Source organism: Ursus americanus, chromosome 27 (assembly GCF_024610735.1).
Source record: "Ursus americanus isolate L20-20 chromosome 27, mUrsAme1.1.p, whole genome shotgun sequence".
In the NCBI taxonomy this organism is placed as follows: Eukaryota; Metazoa; Chordata; class Mammalia; order Carnivora; family Ursidae; genus Ursus; species Ursus americanus.
Window position 1 is genome coordinate 6,632,647 of NC_142153.1, and position 19,976 is coordinate 6,652,622.

The following is a 19,976-nucleotide window of genomic DNA, read 5'->3' on the forward strand; positions in this document are numbered from 1 at the left end:
GACATGAAGTTTGGAGGGACACTGTTCACCTGTTCACTGTTCCTCTTGCCAGTATGAGGCGCAGTATCTGGCACATAGTAGGAGCTGAACAAAACGTTTTCAGAATTGCATGCAATGATTACTGGCTTCCAGGATGTTTGGCTACAGTTCCCTTCAATTAACATTCCCTGAGTTTCCTTTCCACAGGGCTGGTTAATCATTTTGTAACATTTTCTTATGAAAAATTAGAACCAAATCAGTGTGGGATGACTTCCTGGTGATATTCACACTCATTTAAAATTCATCTTTTTTTTTTTCAAAATAAGATATGGACATAGTTTAAAAGTGAAATAATGCTTTAAAGAATTAGAAGAATTTATGGCAACATAGAGCAATTTCCTTCCCATGCCTCAGTCCTGTTTCCCGGATACAACTCCTCTTCACTCTCCTGGCTGTGTCTTGTGGTATTTAACTCCGTGTTCCTAAGGAACCTGGGCATATTATCAATTTGAGTCATCGTAGCACCTGTCAGTGCCTTACCCCTGTCCCTTTGGCCTTACTTCTTCAGCGCAGGTGGCCTGCTTCTACTTGCCAATATCTGCATCTCTTTGCTTGAAGACTTTTCAGAGACCGCTCTGTCTGTGCTCAGGGCAGGCCAGAAGTGCCGAGGAATTACCCCAGAGGTAGCTGCCAATCTGATGGGCCTTGGCGTGTAATTCCCTCAGTCTGGCACACTGCTGGCTAACCCTGAGGCACGCACTGCACCAGACTTTCTCTGCTGGATTGAGTTCTGGTTGCCCCTGGTAGATTTGGGTTGATCATGAACCCTTATTGTTGGCCTCTCTCCACGCCTCTGTGGTATTTTATGTAACTCCCAAGTAAGCCTTTTTTTTTTAAATATATATATATACCATTTTTTTTATTGTGGTCAAATAGACATAACATGAAATTTATTATTTTGATGACTTTTAAGTGTATAATTCAGCAACATTAAGTACATCATATTGTTGTGCAAACATTACCAGTACCCATCTCCAGAATTTTTCACCATCTCAAACTGAAACTCTGCACCCATTAATGAATAACTCCCTGTTTCTCCTCCTCACCCCAGATCTCGGTAACCACTCCAAATAAGCTTTCACATTAACCCTTGTCTCAGGGTCTGCTGCTGGGGAAACTCAAGCTAGGATGAATATTAACTATTGATTTTGAATCATGGTCATTCATTCATTATTTTACTCAACCAATTAAGTATCTACTATGTGGTCAGTGGTATTCAATAAGATTTGTACTATACATGTTAGGAAATGTAATGAAGGAAAATAAAGCAAAGATGATGAGTTCTATAGGTTGGGGGCATTATTTTAGACACTTAGGCCAAAGCAGTGATATGTAAGCAGAGACTTGAATAAAAAAGGGCAGTGGGCCATGTCCTGTTGAGGGGGCAGTGCTCTAGGCAGAGGGAATTGTCAAGGCAAGAAACCAGAGATAGGAATAAAGTTGGCTGAGGATTTAGCTTTCTTACTCCTTCTACCGACATGCATACACACTCCTTCAATCTTCTCAACATACTGATGTAGGAAAGACATTAGGGTTCAAAGCCAACGGCCAAGAAAGAACTCATGAGACATCTTTGGTGCAAAAAAGTGGTTTTATTAAAGCATGGGGACAGGACCACTGGGCAGAAAGAGCTGCACTGGGGTCACGAGGACTGGCCTATTATATACCTCCAAGTTGGGAGGGGGTTAGGGATAGGGTAAGTCTCCAAGGAATTTTGGAAGCAAGGTTTCCAGGACCTTGAGGGGGCTAGTTATTGCTGGGAAAAGGCCCTTTATTACCATCTAATAAAACCTTAGTCATAAGACCCCCTTAGTCATGACCATTAGTCATGAGATGTATATTGGTGGGCCATAGGCTTGGGGATGATCACCAACATGTATCTTGGAGGGGTTTAGAGATAAAGGAAGTTTCCAAAGGAAATTGTACACGTTAATGTAAACTCACAGGGTCCTGGGAGTTGGGCTAAGATTGCCTGTTGTCCTTAGCAAAGTATCAACCTCAAGGCAGTTGAGTCCCTAGAGGAATGTCACTCTGCCTGTTTCAAGGACTTGTCAACGGGCTGTAGGTAGTAAGGAAATTTAATAATTTTTCTTCTGCCTTTGTTTCCCACATCATAAACTAGTAGTACATTGTTCCATTATTAGGCTCATACAAATGTTGTTCGCTGCTAAGCCACAGAGGGTGTTATTGTTATAGTTTTGCTCTTATGTAAACTTTTGTTTTTCCTAGAGTTAGACATTCTTTTCATTTGCTTTATTTAGTGTTGGTGAGAATTTGATACAGAAGCAGAACTACCAGTGTGTGTGTGTTAGTTCTATGGGTTATCTTCCTCCTGAATCTTCTGCTTTTCTGCTCCCTTCCTTAGGTGTGGGACGTGGCTATCTTGGGGCTTCTTTTCACTGGTTTTTGAATCTATCTCTGGCTTTCTGGATCCAGGCATCCTCTTTCTGGATGTAATCTCTACTTCTCCTTCTTTACTTTTATGTATGTATGCCTGTGTTAGGATGCTTGTTGAGAAGACATGACTGCTGATTGACCCCTGAGCTGGACCCTGACAATCAGAGTCTCCCTGCCCCCCTTCCCTGTCCTTGGAATATGGGTTCCATTTGGCTTCCCTGCTTCCAGAAGCTACCCCAAGGACACAGCCTTGAGATAGTGATGTGGTGCAGAGACCATCTGGACAGCACACGTGACTGAACCCAGCGAAGGCCTCTACATAAACTCGTAAGATTTGGTGAGCTGGTACAGAGATCTACTCGTCATCTTGCCACCCAAGACAAACCTTATAGGTAAGTTCCCTTTGCTTATTAAAAACGGCCACATACCAGCCTGGAGTGGCTTGCTTCTTTCTTTGGTTTGTCCCTGCCTTCTGAGTACAGGGGCTGGTTTCAGATTACACCTGGGATGCTCCCAAGGAGCTTGCAAACCAACAGTGTGTATGTATGTGGGTGTGTATGCATGCATGTGTGTGTATGCGTGTGTATGCATGTATGTGTATGTATGCGGGTGTGTATGCATGCATGTGTGTGTGTGTATGTATGTATGTGTATGTATGCGGGTGTGTTTGCATGCATGTGTGTGTATGCGTGTGTATGTATGTATGTGTATGTATGCGGGTGTGCATGCATGCATGTGTGTGTATGCATGTGTATGTATGTATGTGTATGTATGCGGGTGTGTATGCGTGCATGTGTGTGTATGCATGTGTATGTATGTGTATGTATGTATGTGGGTGTGCATGCGTGCGTGCTTATGTATGTGCGTGTATGTGTGTATGTATGTATCGCTGAATTTCATCTTCTAGTAGCTCCTAAGAAGTAATGTATGGGAGATAGAACTCTTATGTACTTCCATGTCTGAAAGTGTCTTGTTCTAGCCTCAAACTTGATTAATGGTTAGGTTAAATGTTTAATTCTAGATTGAAAATTGGAAATCATGTTTTCCTTCAGAACTTTGAAGGGCTTCTAACATTTGGTATTGTTCTTGAGAATCCAGTGCCATTCAGATCTCTAGCACATTACATATGTAAACTTCCTGTCTCCCTCCCTTCCCCTCCTCTCCTCTTTTTCTCTCTCTTTCTTTCAATTATCATTTGTGTCCTGAGTGTGAAATTTCATGATTAGGTTTTTTTCGTTGTTGGCATTTTTTCGTTCATTGCATTGGTTATATACAGGCCCTGTTAATCTGCCCAGATTGGAATTATCCTGCATTGTTTGTTTCATGTCTTTCTTAATATCTTCCTCTCCATTTTTTTATGTTCTTTTTCTATAGAACTTCTATTTAGTTATGAGTTGACCCTCCTGAATTGCTCATCATATTTTCCTGTCTGCTTATCTATAGCTCATTTGTTTGTTTCTTCCTCTCCTCCCCTTCCTTCTTCTTCCTTTTAAAAGTACTTATATTTTCTTGATTTCATTGAATCTTTAGACTTAAAACACTTTAATGTTCGTAATTTCGTTTTAATTTTATTTTAAAAGGAGCTTTTTATTCTCTAATTGCTCTCATTTTGGTATTACAGCATTCTACTCTCATTTTATGAGCAGATCATCTTTTTATATCTCTCTAAAGATATTGATGATCTTTGGAAATTTTCTTCTGTTTTCCACATTGTCTTTCTTTCCTGATAAAAAATTCATTTCTTTGTTTTGGTCTTCATATTGAGTGCTTTCCTTAAAAATCTATTGAAGCTTTGCTGTCTGTCCACATTTCAGAATAAAGGACTCAAGAGTTGATGTGAAGCTCTCTGACTGTGGCATGGCATTGACTCCCAGGCATCACTAATGGGTGGTGGGGCTGCAAGTGGGCTTTTTCATGGGGAAACCCTCAAATATAACTGTACATTTACTCTGGGTTATTGCTTATTAATACAGAATTCTGTTTCTTGAGAAAATATTGTCCCACCTCCTGCCTTGGGATGTATATCTTGTGACTGGCATTTGCAGACTGGGACTGGAAGGGGACATGAGGAGGGATGGTTTCTTTCTTCTGTAGACAGACATCATTCAGTTTCTTTCTTCAGCCTCATAGTTCACCCATGCTTGCCAATGTGTCTCAAGTGCTCTTTACTGAAGTCCACCCTGCAGGGGTATGGAGGGGTGCTATGGGCTGAATGTTTCTGTCTCCCCAATTCCATGTGAAAAGGAATCCCAAATGTGACAGGATTTGGAGGTGGAGGCCTTTGGGAGGTAATTACATGGAGCCCCTATGATGGGCTTAATGCCCTTATACGAAGAGATACGGAGAGCTTTCCTCTTTCCCTCCCCTCAGTCACATGAAAACACAGCAAGATGGCAGCCATTTGCAAGACAGCTCTCACCAGGAATCGAATTGGCCACCTTGATCTTGGGCTCCCTGGACTCCAGAACTGTGAGAGATAAGTGTTTATTGTTGAAGCCGTCCAGGCTATGGTATTTTGTTATGACAGCCCAAGCTGATTTATAAAAGGAGCCATTCCTTGTTTGTACAGGAATGGGGAGGAGATTTGGGAGCCTGATATTTTTGTATCAGAGTTTCAAGATGGGGCTGCCTGGGTGGCTCAGTCGATTAAGTGTCTGCCTTTGCCTCAGGACATGATCCCAGGATCCTGGGGTCGAGCCCTGAATTGGGCTCTCTCCTCAGCAGGGGAGCCTGCTTCTCCCTCTCCCTTTGCCCCCTCTCCCCTGACTCTTGTTCTCTCTCTCTCTCAAATAAATAAATAAATAAAATAAAATAAAATAAATAAATAAAAATCCAAAAAAAATTTTCCGGATGGTCTTAGTTTCGGTATCTCTTCTTGCCCCACCTTTCCCCAGAACTCAGCACCTTCATTCTGGGACCCCCAGGGTCCTTTGGGTGGACTGATAAGCTGCTCGGCTTTGTCTGCCCTATGTGGTGATGTCCCACCCACTCTCTGACTCCTGGGATTTTGCTGCTTTCTCTCTTCTGCTATAGCTTCTTCTCTCATTGTCTTTGTGGGTCTACTTCTTTACTACAATAGTGCTGCTGTTTCAGGAGGGAGCAGATATAAGTACTTATGCTCATTCCACATATTTACCTGAAGAGTCTCCCCTTTTGCTGGGCTGATGGTTATTGCTCTTCTCCACACTTCAGACTGCCCTCCTGTAGAATGTGTGCAGGGATGCTAGCAAGAGCAAGAATGAGGTCATATGTAAAAGTACAAGTCCTGGGCTAAACTATGGCATTGGAATGTGTGCTCTGCCATGCATGAGCTGTGTGTCCTTGGACAAGTCACATCCTCTTTGTGTCTCAGGATCCTCATGTGCGAAATGGTATTGTAATAATATTATAATAATATGAGAGATAAGGAAGATCATGCCTGTAAAATACTTCGCTGTTTTGAGCACAGAGTAAGTGCTTAGTAAATTGGAGCAATTGTTATTGTTAATACAATTAATGCATTAATGTATTTCTCAGAGATAAGAATGTCTCTGCAAGTATTATCATTATTACATCTGAGATTAGACCAATTATTATTTTTTTTCTCATTTTAAAGATTTTTATTTATTTATTTGAGAGGGAGAGAGAGAGAGAACACACAAGCAGGGGGAGGGAGAAGCAGAGTCCCCACTGAGCAGGGAGCCCCACGTGAAGCTTGATCACAGGACCTCGGGATCCTGACCTGAGCTGAAGGCAGACACCCAACCAACTGAGCCACCTAGGTGCCCCGAGATTAGACCAATTATTACAGGAAAAAAATCCCTATTGGTTTCAACAAAGCAAGTTATTTGTTACATTATTTATTTATAATTATTTAATATCATTTTGTTCTTTGTGGTTGATTTACTTCGTTATTGATGAAGCATCTAGTCTGTATCCCTGCAGGGAACACAGAAGCATGAAGGTACAGACTTTGTAGGGAGCTCTCCATTCAGCCAGAAAGAAGAGTTACAGAACAGCTCAAGAGGGAGTCACGAGGTAATGGCAGAAGTGAACCAGAGATGAGCAAGGAGATGTGGGGTTAGCTTAGAGAAAATGTGGCTTCATGGAAGATGTGGAATCAGTCTGGGTTTGAAGGAAGAGGCACTTCCAGTTGCATCAAAGAAAGGAAGAGGTCCTCTGGGTGGAAGAAGCAGCAGGATCTCCCCCAGGGAAGGAGGAGAAACTTTGTGTTTGCACATCACCTTGAGAAGAAGGTGGGGAGAAGCAGTCGGGGGTAAGTGTGGATATGTGAGGTGTAATTGGACTGTGAATGGCTTAGAAGGTGAGGCCGGTAATGTGGCAGATGCTGGATTCCTGCACAGGAGGATGGCTGATGGGCCTTCGAGCAGCAGGTCTCTCCCTGGTGCTTTACTTCGGAGTCCACCCGACCCTAAGGAGAATGAGAACTCAAGGAGAGTAGTTTCCAAACTTGCCTGAAAAGCTGAGTGATGGGATGGATGAAAAATTGATGGGAGACATAAATATTGCAGGAGAGGATGTACCAGATACACTTAAGGATAAAGTTAAGAGAAAAACCTACTGCTGCAGAGGAAATCAGCTCCTGCCTTGGGGAGACAGAGAGGAGGGTTGGGGGAGGGATTCCTGTCTGGAGCTCCTTGGTGCCATTGCCAGGCTTGGGGGCTCCCGAATCCTGGGAGATGCTGCGGTTCTGTGAAGCTCCGAAGAAAGAGGATTGCAAGTGTCCACTGGGTGGGGGTGGGGGTGGGGGTGGGGCAGGCGCCACCTTGCTCAGCCTCCGGGCTGCTGCTCTGGGTTTCTTCCAGCTCCTTCCGGGGAAATGCAGATTTGGCCTCAGAAAAGCTAAGATCTCTCTGAACTCTTAGGTACTTGAAGACACTGGATAGTTTCCCTGTTCCTCAAGCCCCAAAGCTCTTCCTGGTGCAGGGACTTCCTCCTGTCCTCTGGCTGTTGTCTAAAAACCCCTGTCACCCAGTGTGGTCCCCTAGAGGTCAGTGTTCCGGTGCTCTGAGTCACTGTTCTGTTTTCCCCTTCGATCCATGTTCACCTCAGAGAACTGGCGGAAGACCTTTCACCCCTGATGGGTGCGACGAGTCCTTGCATCTAAATGCCAGCTGACTACCTTCCTTCTGAAAGGAGTAAAGGGGAAGAGCTCGAGTCTTGACACCAGCTCGCCAGCACCCTCTCTACATCTCAAGCCATTTCTCATCAGCCTGTCTCTGGCAGTTTCTTCTGGGATTACTGAAGATTTAGCTGGACTGTGTGGAAGGGGGGTGCATAGTGTGAGGGAGTGTTTACAGGCAACTGAGGCAGAGAGTGAGAATGGTCATTCCCAGCGGTGTGTGGGTAAATGTTTAACAACCGGCTCTTGGGGGCGGAGGAGGACCCTTGACTGGGGACATCTGCTGATCTCTGTGGTGTCAGTACTCTCACCCCGACCCATTTGATGCCACCAACAGGATGTCCAGCTGCTCGCACAGTTTCCAAAGACTTACCAGAGTCTCACACAAGCTGCTAGACATCTTCCCCAGCACATCACTGGTCCCACTATCTCTGGAGACTTAGAAAGCCAAGTTGCCATGATGCCTTTTACCATCAGCCACAATAGAACTGGGTATCTTGCCTCCCTGAGCCTCAGGTGGCCAGGAATGTGGGTTTCTCTGGTGCCAGCATAGGTCACTAATGCAGAAGTTAGGAACTGGAGAATCATGTGGAGCTTTGGAGAGTTCCTTTGAACTCAGTGAGTGCCACAGGGCTTGTCTGGTGCACCCCACAGTCAGATGCAGGAAGAGGGAGGGCAAGTGGAAAGCCACTGCAGTCACTCAGAAAAGCCAATGATTGATCTAACTCTCCCCCGCTACCAGGGATAAAGACTGCAGCTCCTCTCACCGGCTGGAAGGTTTCGGATAGTGTTATTGCAAGCCTCAGAAGTCTGTGGTAATGAACGGCTAACACATATCGAGCTTCATTAACAGGCCAGGCACCGTGCTGGCTGCTCTGTAGGCAGCTCTACAACATCCCTAGGAGGTAAGTGTGATCTTTATTCCCACTTTACACACAAGGAAACTGAGGCTTGGATTCAATCATGAGCCCTAGGGGACACAGTTGGGAAGGACTAGAGCTGGGATTTGAAGCTGATTCTGTTTGGATCTAGAACCCATCTTCCTAAACACAATCTCCTAATTCCTAACCACATATTACCAAACACAAAGTCTAGGCCCTTCCTGGAACTCCGGGCAATCGGGTGGTGGACATATCCTTTGCTCTTTCCGGTGTCTGGCTCTCTGCAGCGGGAACCCATAGGACCTTGCAGAACTGGCCTTGGGGGCCAGGTTGCCATGTTCAGCTCACCCTGAGCGGTCTCCAGCTTCAACCCCACTGCAGTCAGGAAGAAGTCTGGAAGCCCAGGTAGTGTGGACCCTGAGGATGGAGGCAAATATCACCCTCTGTTATGGGAACAAATTAAATCCTGCCAATGGGGAAAGAGCTCAGTCTCTGAGAAAGGAACAGAGGGTCCTGTGGCTGTCACTAAGACCCCAGGTGCTCTCTGGAATGCTGTCAGGAAGACACCAGTGCACAGAGGAACTCATGCAGGGTAAGCGACAATCTCAGGAGCTGTAAGACACTGTCACGGGTCCTGTGGCAATGACAGAGGATGTTAATGACTGAGAAAGAATTAGGGACCTAAGCAGAACAGACTGAAGCATGTCAGGGTGTCTCCCCTAATTCATGGAAGATGCAATTTCAAGCAGGCAGTGCTGACTGCATAGACAGACGACTCCATACCCTGGAAAAACCGACTTCATTGAGTTTTCCTTGCTTGATTGGCTACGCCTTGAGAGCTCCCTCTCCCTGCATTCTATGACTCTGAGGCATAATCGGGTACCTGCTTATCTTTCTAGCCTCCTTCTCTCCACCACATCAAACCTTCTTCCGCGTCTTTGTTCACCCACTGCTGTCCTTGGAATGACCCCACCCCCAACCTTGGGTACAAACCTTCACACCTCCTTCAAGACATAGCTCACCTCCTCCTTTGGTTCTGGTTCCTTCCCTACTCCCTCCACCCCCTGCTGGAAGTATTCCTCCCTCCCCTGCACCCCCTAGCAGCCCTTCTGTATCTTCCTTGTCGCATGTTTTTATCTGTATCATATCTGTGTGCAAGGAAGCTTCTTGAGGGCATGACCCATGTGGAACTTATGGCTGTACCCACCAGAGCATCTGGCTTGGTGCCTTGCTCAAAATAAGGATTCAGAAGATATTTGCTGAGCAGGATTTTTTATCTTATTTTGGGTGTGAACCTACCCCCTAAAAATTAAATTTGGGCAATGACCTGAATTGGTTACCTGCTGGGCATGCCTCTGCCATTGCAAGGATTACCAGCCAGTACCTTATGAATTTGATGGTTATGCATTCATCCCTAAATATGTGCTCATCCTTAGATGAACCAATAAAATTTAATTTATTAATCTGCAAAACTGAGACCCAGACAGACCCTGACCTTTGATGAACCCACTGCATAAAAAACACACGGAAAGCACCACCTAAAGCAGAATAATGCCTCTGGTTAACCTTCTGAATGTCAATCTTCCATAGAACTTCTGCGTTAGAGGCAAGAGCCTCAATTAGATGAGGAAAGTCCGTGATAATGTGTTCAGTGCTACACTTCAAAATGATTAAGCGCAGAGTCTAGCCATGCAGGGGATCCCAGACATCTAAATGTGCCGTTGTGCTGAATTTCAAGTACCTTTTCTTGGTCTGCCTTGTAAAAATTGCCTCTGTCGGTTTTAATTCTGACTCAGCTGAACAGCAGGAAAGGTGAGGGCCAAGCAGCCAAAGTTGCAAAGGGAGTGAAAGTATCTACCACCTTACAGGGGAAATGCAGCAGCTTAGCTGCAAAGAGGAAAATCACCTGTTGTTCCCATGGGGATGCGGGGGTGGGGGTGGGGGAGAGCCCAAAGCGAACTAGCAGAGCTCAAGGAGAGGGTGGGGTATTACGTGCCTCGTCCAGTGGCCAGGGCAGCCCTGGACTGTCTCCACCAACAAGGCTGCCAGGGCCCCCCCGCAGCCTCCAGACCCACACAGCCCCAGGGCCCCAGGACACCCAGTTAGCACCTTGCAAACACATCAGCTGATCCCAGCAGTTCCTGGAGGGGAGGGGCTCGCCCTGACTCTCCTGGTGTGCTTTTTCTGCAGTCCCACCACCCTAATAACCTGCCAGAATCCCTGCCCCTGCTTCCCTACATTGCTCCCACGGTAGTGGGAGATTCACGCTGTCCTCCAGGCTCCAGAACCAGTTTTGTCCGGAGTCAGGGGTGATTGAATTTGTGCTCATCCACAGTGCGAGAAATATGGCCTTGAGGCAAACATGCCCCCAACAGACTTGTGTATCTTTGCTCATTTTATTTATTTTTTTAAATTTGCAATTTATATATTTTTTAAATTTAAATTCATTAATTAACATATCATGTATTATTAGTTTCAGAGGTAGAGGTCAGTGATTCATCAGTCTTATATAATACCCAGCGCTCATTACATCACATGCCCTCCTTAATGTCCATCACCCACTTACCCCATCCGCTCCCCCCTCCAGCAGCCCTCAGTTTATTTTCTATGATTAAGTGTCTCTTGTGGTTTGTCTCCCTCTCTGGTTTCATCTTGTTTTATTTTTTCCTCCCTTCCCCTATGATCCTGTTCTGTTTCTTAAATTCCACATATAAGTGAGATCATACACTAATTGTCTTTCTCTGATTGACTTATTTTGCTTAGCGTAATACCCTCCAGTTCCATCTGCGTTGTCGCAAATGGCAAGATTTCATTGTTTTGTTGGTTGAGTAGTATTCCTCTTTCCTTGTTTTAGACGGGAGTCCACTCTGTGTGACCGGTCTCCACCCCTGTCTCTCCATGACCATCACCATAGCTCCCCCTCACAAGAGCCAGTGTCATCGAGCCTACCTGCCAGGACTTGCTGAGAGCGTCTCACGGATTGTCTTACTGATCTCACCCTTTGGATGGTCATGTGGGTAGGAACTCTTTCTCCCATGAATAAACTGAGGCCTAGAAGGTTTAAATATTTGGCCCAGGTGGGATTTTTGTCCCACCGCCTTTTCTTCTTGCTGTCTACAGCACCTTACTCATCCCCTTTAGCCCATCTTCTGTCCCTCCCCTAAGCTATATAGCTGTGTCTTCACTGCCTGGCACATGGATGTGCCAGGGGCTCCCAGAGGGCTCCAAAAGTAGGTCTCCAGTCTCCTCACTGAACAGGGCTCTCTCTACACTGATCCTGGAGGCCTTCCTAGTACCATCCCTCAGCAGCTCACTAGCTTCTTCCCCAGACATTCGTCCACCGTAACCCTTGTCAGAATTCCCATCTCCTTCCCGCCATCCCCACGTGGACCGTGCGGCCATCTCAACTCCTCACCTTTCCATGAACACCTCATGCATTCTGGGCCCTGGGGTTTTTTTCCTCAAGAGTTTAATTATTTATTATTTATTTATTTGAGAGAAAGAAAGAGAGAGGCAGAGGGAGAAGCAAACTCCCCACTGAGCCCGATGTGGGGCTCGATCCCAGCACCCTGGGAATCATAACCTGAGCCAAAGGCAGATGCTTAACCAACTGAGCCACTCAGGCCCCCGCCTCTGGATTTTGCACAGGCTTTTTCTCCCTCAGAGAATACTCTGCCCTCCTTCTCAGATAGACCCTTCTTAATCCCTCAGAGCCCATCTTAAATGCTCTCTCCTTGGACAGTTTTCCTTGTGCCTGGTCAGTTCTACTGTGTTCCCACTGGTCAAGTAGCCTAGTCACTTGCGTCCGTGAATGTTGTTCACACTCCACTGTGAGCTCACTGGGAGTGGGGGACCCTGTGTTATCCATGTTTGAATTTCCAGTGCCCTGCACAGCCCACACTACTAGCAGACATGTCTATTTGAAGTTCATTCAAAGTTTATTCACATTCAGTGTGGTATTTGATCTTGACAGTAAGATTGTGAAGAAGAAGGGAGTTTAAGTGATGGAGAGAAGGGATAGGAACCCAGGAAATAAGAAGACTGGCAGTACTCCACCAGGAAAAGCTAGGAAGATGGCATGATTCCCTCTATTAGTCCATCCCGCTGCCATCACGAAGTACCGCAGACGGAGTGGCTTAAACAACAGAGATTTATTTTCTCACAGCTCTGGAGACTCAAAGTCCTACATTTAAGTGTTGATAGGGTTGGTTTCTTCTGAGGCCTCTCTCCTTGGCTTAGAGATGGCCATCTTCTCCCCGTGTCCTCACATGGCCTCTGTTGTATGTCTGTGCCCAAATTTCTTCTTCTAAGGACACCAGCCATTTTGGATTAGGGGCCAGTCGTATGCCGTCATTAACTTAAAACACCGTTTGAAAGGCTCTATCGCTAAATACAGTCACATTCTCCGGTATTAGGGGTTAGACTTCAACATATGAATTTGGGGGACCCAATTCAGGCTACAACATTCTTTATGGCTGATGGGAAGGGGATGAAGGACCCATGGGTGGTGTTCTGACCAGCACCATACATGCTAGTAGAGGGGGTTGCCCTCACCATCCCTGTCCCTCCGCCTTCCTACAAGGCCTAAGAGCACCCAGTAGGGGATGGAGCCTCAGCCATCACCATCCTTCCAGCCTCCTCACAAGGCCCAAGTCTATCAGCAGGTCCACAGGTATCTCAAACTCCCAGCCATCTTACTTTGGACAGACGACCTTGCTGAGTGTGCCTCTCTGACTGTCCTCCTTTCCTCCAGATGTCTTCATAAAGGCAAACCCTCCAAGGCCCTCTGCCCTGGTCTCCGTGCACACAGTGCCTGCGTCCTGAACGTGCTGCCACTGACTGTGGGTAGTCTTCCCTTTTGTTCTTGGTGAAATCTCTTGTTCTCTAATCATTAGCCTGTGTGGTCTTGTCATTCCAGCAGCACTGCCAGCTCCTTGAAACCTGCACTGTGCCGCACCCTTTTCTTCCTCACAGCCCCTGACTCGGAGCTGGCCCCGTGGTCTGCACTCAGCAAATACTGGTTGAAATGAAATGAAATGCATAGACATGCTTTGGTTCTATACACTCCCTTAACAGAATTAAAAACAAAAGTTCAACTTTGGGAGCAAAGCCCCAGTCTAACATTTTCTCCAGCTTTCCTCTGATTTCCTCCTTCCTCACTCTTCTGAAGGTTGAGGTGTGCAGGGAGTGTGGAGGGTGGTCTCGGGCACATCAGAGGAAGCAGCTAACCCACTGTGCCACGGCTCCCAGCTCTCCATCCCCCTCTGTCGTTGTCCCCTGCCCTCTCTGGGTGCCTGCCTCATATAGGTCCTTTCTCTCTCCTCAGCCCTTCCTCTGCAAACACACGACAATTTCTTGCAGGACAGAGCATTAGGTACGGGGGTCCTCTCTGGCCAGGTGCCTTGCTTCTCTGAAAGGGGTACTCTCTGTCCCAACCAGAGGTGTGGCATTGCCGGCTTATCCCAATTCCTCCCAGTGCCTCAGGCCAATTTTTATGTCAAAATAGGTCTCTGAAGCCCTAGTCTATAGCTGAGTGCCTTGAAAAATACTTTGCCTTATAAAATAAGTTAGGAGAACACTGTTTTCCTCTTGGGAATTCACGATCTAAATATACACATTAAAGGCTCTGAGAAGTCCTGCAGTAAAGAAACATGCTTACCTTTCTTTTGCCTGACTTTCCCTACCTTATGATTATACTCCCCATGACCCCTGGATAGCTCCCCCTCACAAGACAACTCTTAATATGCTGGGAACTCATTTGGACTTTGGGACTTACAAGTAGGGCAGCAAGTAGAAAGTAGAAGTGGGAAACATCAGGAAAGGTGCTGTGATAGCAGCAGCGGGTAGCAGGGCCCAGCATGCTGCCTGTCTGTGGGCTCTCAGAGCAGTCTAAAGTGGGAAGAAGCAAGACTTCTGGGGCCTGCCTCCTTGGCATATGCAATGGTCAGAGGCAGGAGGGAAAATGAAATTTCTTAAGTAGTGGCAACAGCAGAGCCGCTGGCCGCATTGCTGCCTCCCCTCCAGTGCTCCCCTGCATACCTCTCAGCCTGGCTGAGGGAAGACCCTGAACCTTGAGAGCTCAGCCCACAGCTCTGGTCAAGAGTCAGGGAAGTGGAGCCCTGAGCAGCTGTCAGGTGCACAGTGGGAGACAGAGCAGGCTTAGGCTTTGGTATTCTGTTCAGAAAGCCTGTCAGGACTCATATCAATAGACTGATATTCTTCTGATGAAATTTCTTCCCGTGGCTTCAGGGAAGAGCCTGGGATGTGGAGTACAAGGGAAACAGCTCCAGATCTCAGTGGTAGCAGTGACCTCCTCCCGAGCATGTGAAGTGGGTGCTGAGGCTCTTGGGGGGAGCTGGAGGGAATGTCAATGTCCCCAGAGGGAGAGCACTAGGCTGTCTGTGCATTCCTAAAGTGCCTCCCTTTCTCCCCTCTTTCCTCCCAGCCCTATCCTCATAGGCAGCTGGCAGGCGGCAGGGGTGGGATGTGTTGGGGGTAGGGTGGGGGCCTGGGGGGACTGTGTGACCTACCATGCAGGTGGCATAGGTACAGATCTCATTCAGAGAACTCCATCAACTTTCCACCTGCAGCCTGGGTCAGATGGCGGGTCAGGGCACTCTGTTCCAATGGGAGGGGTGAGGTACCTTGGCTGTAACGATGGGACTGCAGTACCAGCTAAGCAAGGATCACACTGCTGAGGCAGAAAAGGCCCTAAGGAACTGAGCTGGGTTGCAGTTACAGAGATAGATTTCCTGCTCTTTTCCATATCTCATCATTAATACAGAAGCCCAACCGTGTGTCTGATGAGTAGGCGGAAGGAGGCGCCATCACGTGACTGTGGGGGACCTGCAGACTTCCTGGAAAACCTTGCTTTTCCTCTGAGGTAGATGCTCTGGAATCTGTGCAAACTGCAGGCATTTCAGCATCTTGATTACAAGAGACAGAAGAGGCAGGGTGTGTGGCACAAATAAATCCCCAAAGAGCCCGTGCCTCCTCTCTAACTGTTGCACCTGCTTGCATGTTTCCTGGCCATGGCCCTGAGAGCTGCTCACTTCCTGAAGGTGGGAGTAGAGCCAGGAGGATGAGGCTTCAGGTTGTTGTATACATGAGGGAGATGGTGATCCCCTGGGGGCTGGACAGCAAGGCAAGACTATAGTGGAAGCCCGTATGACTGAAGCCCGGTGGACTTGGGTTCCCATCCTGCCTCTTACGCTTACTGGTCTTTGTCAGGTTATCAACTTCTAAGAGTCTTGATTTCTTCATCTGTAAAACTGGATTATGATACATGCACTCATTTATTTACCAAATGATATCAATAGGTATAAATACATACTAAGGTGTATTCTGGGTGCTGGAAGAAAAACAGCAAAGGACACACAAAGTCTTTCCTCATAAGATATTTATAGTCTAATGTGGGGAGATAAAAATCTCAACAAACAATTATACACTGTGTCAGATGGTAATAATGTTGAGAAGGAACATAAAGCAGGGTGAGGGAACAGAGAGAGACAGTGTACATGTGTGGGGTTGATGCTTACCTCAAGTATGATCAAGGAAGGCATCTTCGATAAGGTGATATTTGAACAGAAACGGGAAGAAAATGAGGTGCCATACGCTATCCAAACTTGGGAAAGAGCGCAACCAAAGGTGCTGGGGTGGGAGAGTGCCTGGCAAGTTCAAGGAACATGAAGATGTTGTGTGTGGCAGGAGGGATGGGGCTAAGGGAAGAGTGGGGGAGAAGAGAGTAGAGAGATTGTGTGTGTGTGTAGCGGGTGGTGGAATCATGGGCACCTTGCAGAGTTACTCTAAGTGAGATGGAAAAGCCACTGGGCGCCTTGATCAGAGAAATGACACAGCCCAACGTATGTTTTAGAAGAATCACTCTGACAGCTCAGTGGAAAATAGATTTTAAGACTGTAAATGGAGAAGCAGGAAGTCCAGTTGGGGGGCTACTGCATCTTCAGGTGAGCGATGACAACAGTTTGGATGGCAAGGGTGCTAGTGGTAAGCAGTACTCAGGATCTGGATATATTCCATAGGTAGAACCGATAGGACTTTCTGGTCAGTGGGGTAGGGTATGTGAATAGTGAGATGCAAAGACTGACCTTAAGATTTTGTCCTAAGCAGTTTGTAAAACAGATTTATCATATATTGAAATGAGCAATATGGTGGGATGCAAACACTTCAGTTTGTGTGGGGGGTGCTGGAGTCCGGAGTCTGGCTTTATGTGAGGTTGCAGGTGTCTGTTCGACAACCAGTGGAGATGATGAGCAGACAGTTGCATATGACAGTCTGGGGCCCAGGGGAGAGGCTGGGCTGGGACACAAGGTTGGGAATCATCAGTGTCTAGACAGTTTAAAAAATTTTGGCACTGCATGAGATCATCAAGAGAGTGAATGAGGATAAAGAAAAGAAGTGGTCTATGGGACACTCTGACGTTTAAAAGTCAAAAAAAATGAAACCACCAAGGGAGACTGGGAAGGTGTGCCTAAGACAGGGTATGGTTCCCAGCACAGAGCAGGTGCTCAGTAAAACATAGCCATCATCCTCCTACCCACAACTATGTTTATGGTTAGAGTCCTGGAAAATGAAGTTTGAAGCACAAACAGCAAGATTCAGGAGTGTGCACTTTATCTACATTTGTCCTCTTTTCCTTCTCTTTCCTCTTTGGTTACTCATTGCCCATGGTCTCAGACTCCCATCTACTTAATAAAAACAAAACAGAATAATAAAAACTTCTGGATATGTTAAAATGCCCAGTGTACAACTCGGTTCTAAGTAATCAAGAAAAGCTGAGTCTGGGTAGTCGGGGTGGGGTGAGTAATCACTGGGCAGAGTCATCATGGGGAGAGTCAGGAATCTGGATGTGGCTTTCTCCTCTTACAAACTCATGGAGTGACTTCAGGCAAGTGAGTTCATGCCTCCTGTCCTTGTGGAGAATGGAGACTTCCATTCAGGTAAGAATACCGATCAGCACATCAGTTTCCTTACTCAGATGGCAACTTGCCATTTGCTTGTCTTGTTTCCAAAGCATATGGATCCTATCCTCAATTATTAAAGTAAGATAATGGTTCTTTTGTTTTCCCTCTGAGAGTCTAACCTCGAATTTTTGGCTCTTTAGTACTCAGGAAAGTCTGAGTGAGAAGTGCCATTTAGGGGTGACTGTCCAAAGTCCCCCAACTTATCCATCCCTGTAGGCACTGTGAGACCTGTGGATCTCATTGGACCACCAGAAGGACAATTACTTGAACCATATTAGTTTATTTCCTTGAATAATTATCTTGTTTGAATTGTACTTTAGGAACCATGCCCTTGGCTTTAATTAAACGTCCTTGAAACACTCATGCAAAGTTCACTGCTGCATTTGCAGAAGAACTATTGTTGCAAACATCATCCTATGCCATTCTGGAAAAGCCTTTCCAAGTGTTTTTGTGGAGCACAAGTCTGCAGGATAGCAATAAAAATTTCATTATGGGGAAAGGTTAGTGAGTTTGGAAAAAAAGTATGTGTCCTTCCTGAAGGTCATCTAAAAGGCTTTACTAACAAAAAAGATGTGGATCCCTGGAAAGGGCATAAGCCATGCAAGATTTCCCATTTAATTGACCATAGAATCCTATTTGGGTGGCATATCTCTCAGGATTAGTCTTCCATGAGCCCAGAAGAAGAGTTTCTGGATGCTTCATGCTCAGATAGTTCAGGACCATGGACTGGGTCGTGGGAAGACACAGAGAGGAGGGCTTGTAAGCAATTGACAGGGGAGCCTGTAGGTGGATGATCAATGACTAGGCATCATCAGTGCCCAGTGGTCTTGGGCAGCTGGGTCCCAGGAGGCTACATGGCATCCAGGCTGTTTCAGTAATTAACTTTGCCATTCGTGGAGACAAGCCATGTGATCCTTGTGTAAAACAATACACAAAGTTAAAATATTAAAAAAATATATTTTAGTGTTAGAGAAGGGTGTAGAGGTGTTTGTTAGATTAAAGTTTCATGGTAGTGCTGGAGAGGGATGCCAATTGTTTCAAGGGCTTGCTACCTGGGAACTGCAGGGAGTCTCCCTTTTTCACTTCCAAACCTTTATACTTCATCAATCCTCAAATTTCAGTCTCTGAAGCTCTAAGAAAACCCTGGGGGAAAGCTCTGTTCCTCCCCTCACTGGGCCGATCGACCAGTGTAGGTGTGCGTGCAGGTTGCATGCTCTCCTATTGATGCAAGGTTAATTATTTAGATGCTAATAATTTCACTTTAAAGTGGGAATTGAAATATGTTTTGCTAAAGCTTCCAAAGAGGGGGAGGAAGGAAAGAAGAAGCTGGTAGATCAATGGTAAATATGATTGCCTGATGGTGTGGGTCCAGCAGGACCCAGAGGCTACATCCTTAGCTGGGAGGTACAGCAAGATGATCAAAATATCACAGGCATCCTTAAGAGAACCACACTGGCCAGCAGGGTGTGTGCGGGGTGTCAGCCTGAGTGGCTTTCAGATGTGCAGATATTTATGTGGTGAGATAGATGGGATGCTTAGTAAGTCCTCTAGCTCTAATATTTGTCAGACTTCCTGTAACTTTACCATTAGAATGAAATTCCTCTGACTCCTAGAGCTCTTTCTGTATCCAAGAGCCCTTGGACATGTGAAATTTCTGGGACAGTTCCTACCTTGCTATCACCCAACAGTGTAGCTCCAGGGTAGGAATGAGGGTAGTGGGGATGGAGAAAGGTGCTTGTGTACCCTGATCCCCGGTCTGTGTACCTCTAAGGTTAAGAAAGTCAGCGTGCCAGTTTAAGAAAAACCTCCAGGACCATGTTACCTCTTGGAGGCGGAGTAAGGATTGTTTTCAGGGTGGACTCCTCTTTTACCACGTGGTGGGTCTGAGAAATGAGGCACCGTGAGTTTAGCTGTTGTGGCATGGCCCGAGCCTCACCCACTGGGGTCTGGAGATGAGAAGAGAGAAAGACGTGCTTTGACCCCGTGCAGAGCTGCTCTCTCCAGACCATGCCCCGGGAGAAGGTTTGGCTTGTATCTGCGGAGGGGTGTGAGAGTAGGTTCCCAGGCAGGAGACGGAAGACAGGTCAGAGAGGGAAGCTGCATGATTGTCTCCCGAGGGACCCAGCATTAGAGAGCCTAATCCTGGGTGCAGGTCGTCTGCTGCCCTCCGTCTGTCTCCCAGGCAGGAAGCAGCTTCTGTGGGGTTCCATCAACTCCCTGAGAGGTAAGCAGACCGGACCGGAAGTGGCCACCTCCAGCCTCCGAAAGCATATATGTCTGCCGGGCGGCTCACACTGCACAGGGAGACGTACACACAGCAGGAGTATGCATGGAAGGGGCATGCACACGGGGGGAAGTCACAAGGATAAGTGACAGCGGTGGCGACGGGTCATGGGTAGTGGCTCTGGTGGGGTGAAGAACCCTCTGTGGACTTGCATGGACCAGGGGGTGGGGTGGGGAGGGGAGCAATCCGCGGTGGGAGTGGCAACTAGCCAGGGTTGCCCCACTGTGGTGGCTTTATACCTTTAAGGTGTAAGGTTATAGCAGAGCAGTAAG

At 46.7% G+C, this 19,976-nt stretch overlaps 1 long non-coding RNA gene across 5 annotated transcripts in view; it reads left to right on the forward strand.

The window, feature by feature from the left end:
• Nucleotides 1-2,748: 2,748 nt before the first annotated feature.
• The window catches only part of LOC148107604 (uncharacterized), a 31,623-nt gene continuing 14,395 nt past the window's right edge, over nucleotides 2,749-19,976 (forward strand). Inside the window, exons 1-4 of one of the 5 annotated variants that reach the window (XR_015721957.1) lie at nucleotides 2,749-2,828; nucleotides 4,807-6,691; nucleotides 7,489-8,050; nucleotides 8,301-8,463. This is a non-coding gene — a long non-coding RNA (uncharacterized LOC148107604). Of the gene's footprint in view, nucleotides 2,829-4,806; nucleotides 6,692-7,488; nucleotides 8,464-11,293; nucleotides 11,628-19,976 lie in introns of those variants that run through there. The other 4 variants (XR_015721956.1, XR_015721955.1, XR_015721954.1 and 1 more) reach the window with 4 other exon arrangements.